This window comes from Coregonus clupeaformis, unplaced genomic scaffold, assembly GCF_020615455.1.
Source record: "Coregonus clupeaformis isolate EN_2021a unplaced genomic scaffold, ASM2061545v1 scaf0465, whole genome shotgun sequence".
In the NCBI taxonomy this organism is placed as follows: domain Eukaryota; kingdom Metazoa; phylum Chordata; class Actinopteri; order Salmoniformes; family Salmonidae; genus Coregonus; species Coregonus clupeaformis.
This window is the reverse complement of record NW_025533920.1, coordinates 5,595-11,188: the sequence shown is the minus strand read 5'-3', so window position 1 is coordinate 11,188 and position 5,594 is coordinate 5,595.

Genomic DNA, 5,594 nt, shown 5'->3' with positions numbered 1-5,594 from the left:
TTACCTCAACTACCTGGTACCCCTGCAAATTGACTCAGTACTGGTACTCCTTATAGGCTCATTATTGTTATTTCATTGTGTTACTATTTCCTTTTTTTTATTTAGCTAATTTTTCGTACTTTTTAACTGCATTGTTGGGAAAGGGCTCGTTAGTCAGCATTTCACAGTAAAGTGTACACCTGTTATATTCAGCACATGTGAGAAATACAATTTGATTTGAAGGTCATTGGCAGAAACACATCATTGGCTCTAACGGTCATCTCGTGCCGAACAGCGCATGTTCGGATGTTGAAGCACTGTGGCTAGGAAAAACACCCTAGAAAGGCAGGAACCTAGGAAGAAACCTAGAGAGGAACCAGGCTCTGAGGGGTGACCAGTCCTCTTCTGGCTGTGCCAGGTGGCGATTATAAGAGGATATGGCCATTAAGGCCAGATCGTTCTTCAAGATTTTAAAATGGTCATAGATGACCAGCAGTTCATAGTCGAGCATTCAGATGTCGAGACAGCAGGTGTGGCAGAGAGAGAGAGAGAGAGAGAGAGAGAGAGAGAGAGAGAGAGAGAGAGAGAGAGAGAGAGAGAGAGAGAGAGAGAGAGAGAGAGAGAGAGAGAGAGAGAGAGAGAGAGAGAGAGAGAGAGAGAGAGAGAGAGAGAGAGAGAGAGAGAGCTACAGGTTAAAAAATTAACCTGGCTGTTGTTGACAAGCATATGCCTATTTAGTTCATATCCAATTTATTTATATTTGATTCATTGATTGAAATTACGACCCCATCCTCAGTAGCCTATTCCAGCAGGCTACTGGGCAACAGAAGCACTTCCTACCTCAACATCGCCTTGCTGTTCATGTTAAATAAATGAATCTGTCAATTTGAACTAAGCAAGCTGCTAAATCATTCAGCTTACAGCTTGCCTACATGTTGCCCAGGCTACTGGAGGCTATCTGAAATAAGATGTAGGCCTATCTGGGGCTATGTTTTGGCCTAGTTTTCAGGCCTTGTTGGTGGGTTTTGAGTAGTCATTGGGCTAGAAAAAGTAATTGCTTTAAATCACCTGACTGTTTGGATGTGTCTGTTAGTAAACTGTTTTATTTCTAAGAGATCATGAGTAAAAGAGAATAATGTACATTCAATAATTAGTTGTCACTGTGTTCACCATAACCAACATGCTGCATCTCTGTTTAGGGGTCAGTGGTCTAAAATGAGTCTCTCTGGGGAGAGAGAGGAGGGGGGCCCTGCCTCTAAAATGAGTCTCTCTGGGGAGAGAGAGGAGGGGGGCCCTGCCTCTAAAATGAGTCTCTCTGGGGAGAGAGAGGAGGGGGTCCCTGCCTCTAAAATGAGTCTCTCTGGGGAACATGACACCAAAGCTAAGAGGTGAGCTGACAATATTGTTTTAAGAATTTATATTACAAAATGCTATATAGGAGAAAAGAAAATCACATTTGTGTTTTTTCATCAGAAATGATTACTAATGGGTACCTTCAATATAACTATTGTATATTTGAGATGTGATTTAAAACCATTGTTTAGCTGGAATGTATTGTGCGTATCCTGTATATTTGGCTGTGATACGTGGTCGTCTCACCTAGCTACCTTAAGACGAATGCATTTACAGATGCCATATCTTAATTTGACCCTGTTTCTCACAGCAGGAACATAATCCTGCAGCAATAGCAAATGTGTATTTATAATTAAGGGATATTTTCTGTAGGGGTTCATAAATTTTTCCTCAGGGAAAATCAAGTCTGACATTTTAAAGTGGAAATTACCCACTTTAGACGCCTTTATAAAGCCTTGTAGTGGTTTAATAATTTCTTTAAACAATAATAGCTAATTGACCAACATTTCTGAAAATGGATATATAGCGTTTTGGAATGAAACTCTTGTTTCCCCATCTGAGCTCAGAGTAGATGAGAGACGTAATGTTTGTCTCTGTTGTGTTGAAGCCCAATCAAGCAGGAGAGACCAGCCTCCCCTGTACCCAGCTGTGTGTCCATGAAGAGTGACAAGTCTATGAATCGTCCTATAGTGTTTAGAGAGGGAGACTTTTCTACTGAACAAAGGTAAGAAGAACTCATGGGTCATGGTCAGTGAGTTAAACAACACTGTCTCTAGTCATTTCTCCTCTCCCATTTTCCCATTTATTTTTGTTGTTTTCATAATCCATAGGCTAATCCTTTTTTCCATTTTCATAGTCCTGAAACAATATTAAACAAACACAACATTCCCTCCCTGTGTGTGTGTGTGTGTGTGTGTGTGTGTGTGTGTGTGTGTCTGTCAGTGAGTGTGTGCACTCCCTGGATTTGGAGATGTAATCTCTATCCTGATTGCCTAGTCACTTTTAACCCTACCTACATGTACATATTACCTCAATTACCTCAACTACCTGGTACCCCTGCACGTTGACTCAGTACTGGTACTCCTTGTATATAGTCTAGTTATTACCTCAACTACCTGGTACCCCTGCACATTGACTCAGTACTGGTACTCCTTGTATATAGTCTAGTTATTACCTCAACTACCTTGTACCCCTGGACATTGACTCAGTACTGTTACTCCTTGTATATAGTCTAGTTATTACCTCAACTACCTGGTACCCTGCACATTGACTCAGTACTGGTACTCCTTGTATATAGTCTAGTTATTACCTCAACTACCTGGTACCCTGCACATTGACTTGTATATAGTCTAGTTATTACCTCAACTACCTGGTACCCCTGCACATTGACTCAGTACTGGTACTCCTTGTATATAGTCTAGTTATTACCTCAACTACCTGGTACCCCTGCACATTGACTCAGTACTGGTACTCCTTGTATATAGTCTAGTTATTACCTCAACTACCTGATACCCCTGCACATTGACTCAGTACTGGTACTCCTTATAGGCTCATTACTACCTCAACTACCTGGTACCCCTGGACATTGACTCAGTACTGGTACTCCTTATATATAGTCTAGTTATTACCTCAACTACCTGGTATCCCTGCACATTGACTCAGTACTGGTACTCCTTGTATATAGTCTAGTTATTACCTCAACTACCTGGTACCCCTGCACATTGACTCAGTACTGGTACTCCTTGTATATAGTCTAGTTATTACCTCAACTACCTGGTACCCCTGCAAATTGACTCAGTACTGGTACTCCTTATAGGCTCATTATTGTTATTTCATTGTGTTACTATTTCCTTTTTTATTTAGCTAATTTTTCGTACTTTTTAACTGCATTGTTGGGAAAGGGCTCGTTAGTCAGCATTTCACAGTAAAGTGTACACCTGTTATATTCAGCGCATGTGAGAAATACAATTTGATTTGAAGGTCATTGGCAGAAACACATCATTGGCTCTAACGGTCATCTCGTGCCGAACAGCGCATGTTCGGATGTTGAAGCACTGTGGCTAGGAAAAACACCCTAGAAAGGCAGGAACCTAGGAAGAAACCTAGAGAGGAACCAGGCTCTGAGGGGTGACCAGTCCTCTTCTGGCTGTGCCAGGTGGCGATTATAAGAGGATATGGCCATTAAGGCCAGATCGTTCTTCAAGATTTTAAAATGGTCATAGATGACCAGCAGTTCATAGTCGAGCATTCAGATGTCGAGACAGCAGGTGTGGCAGAGAGAGAGAGAGAGAGAGAGAGAGAGAGAGAGAGAGAGAGAGAGAGAAGAGAGAGAGAGAGAGAGAGAGAGAGAGAGAGAGAGAGAGAGAGAGAGAGAGAGAGAGAGAGAGAGAGAGAGAGAGAGAGAGAGAGAGAGAGAGCTACAGGTTAAAAAAATAACCTGGCTGTTGTTGACAAGCATATGCCTATTTAGTTCATATCCAATTTATTTATATTTGATTCATTGATTGAAATTACGACCCCATCCTCAGTAGCCTATTCCAGCAGGCTACTGGGCAACAGAAGCACTTCCTACCTCAACATCGCCTTGCTGTTCATGTTAAATAAATGAATCTGTCAATTTGAACTAAGCAAGCTGCTAAATCATTCAGCTTACATCTTGCCTACATGTTGCCCAGGCTACTGGAGGCTATCTGAAATAAGATGTAGGCCTATCTGGGGCTATGTTTTGGCCTAGTTTTCAGGCCTTGTTGGTGGGTTTTGAGTAGTCATTGGGCTAGAAAAAGTAATTGCTTTAAATCACCTGACTGTTTGGATGTGTCTGTTAGTAAACTGTTTTATTTCTAAGAGATCATGAGTAAAAGAGAATAATGTACATTCAATAATTAGTTGTCACTGTGTTCACCATAACCAACATGCTGCATCTCTGTTTAGGGGTCAGTGGTCTAAAATGAGTCTCTCTTGGGAGAGAGAGGAGGGGGGCCCTGCCTCTAAAATGAGTCTCTCTGGGGAACATGACACCAAAGCTAAGAGGTGAGCTGACAATATTGTTTTAAGAATTTATATTACAAAATGCTATATAGGAGAAAAGAAAATCACATTTGTGTTTTTTCATCAGAAATGATTACTAATGGGTACCTTCAATATAACTATTGTATATTTGAGATGTGATTTAAAACCATTGTTTAGCTGGAATGTATTGTGCGTATCCTGTATATTTGACTGTGATACGTGGTCGTCTCACCTAGCTACCTTAAGATGAATGCATTTACAGATGCCATATCTTAATTTGACCCTGTTTCTCACAGCAGGAACATAATCCTGCAGCAATAGCAAATGTGTATTTATAATTAAGGGATATTTTCTGTAGGGGTTCATAAATTTTTCCTCAGGGAAAATCAAGTCTGACATTTTAAAGTGGAAATTACCCACTTTAGACGCCTTTATAAAGCCTTGTAGTGGTTTAATCATTTCTTTAAACAATAATAGCTAATTGACCAACATTTCTGAAAATGGATATATAGCGTTTTGGAATGAAACTCTTGTTTCCCCATCTGAGCTCAGAGTAGATGAGAGACGTAATGTTTGTCTCTGTTGTGTTGAAGTCCAATCAAGCAGGAGAGACCAGCCTCCCCTGTACCCAGCTGTGTGTCCATGAAGAGTGACAAGTCTATGAATCGTCCTATAGTGTTTAGAGAGGGAGACTTTTCTACTGAACAAAGGTAAGAAGAACTCATGGGTCATGGTCAGTGAGTTAAACAACACTGTCTCTAGTCATTTCTCCTCTCCCATTTTCCCATTTATTTTTGTTGTTTTCATAATCCATAGGCTAATCCTTTTTCCATTTTCATAGTCCTGAAACAATATTAAACAAACACAACATTCCCTCCCTGTGTGTGTGTGTGTGTGTGTGTGTGTGTGTGTGTGTGTGTGTGTGTGTCTGTCAGTGTGTGTGTGCACTCCCTGGATGAGGAGATGTAATCTCTATCCTGATTGCCTAGTCACTTTTAACCCTACCTACATGTACATATTACCTCAATTACCTCAACTACCTGGTACCCCTGCACGTTGACTCAGTACTGGTACTCCTTGTATATAGTCTAGTTATTACCTCAACTACCTGGTACCCCTGCACATTGACTCAGTACTGGTACTCCTTGTATATAGTCTAGTTATTACCTCAACTACCTGGTACCCCTGGACATTGACTCAGTACTGTTACTCCTTGTATATAGTCTAGTTATTACCTCAACTACCTGGTACCC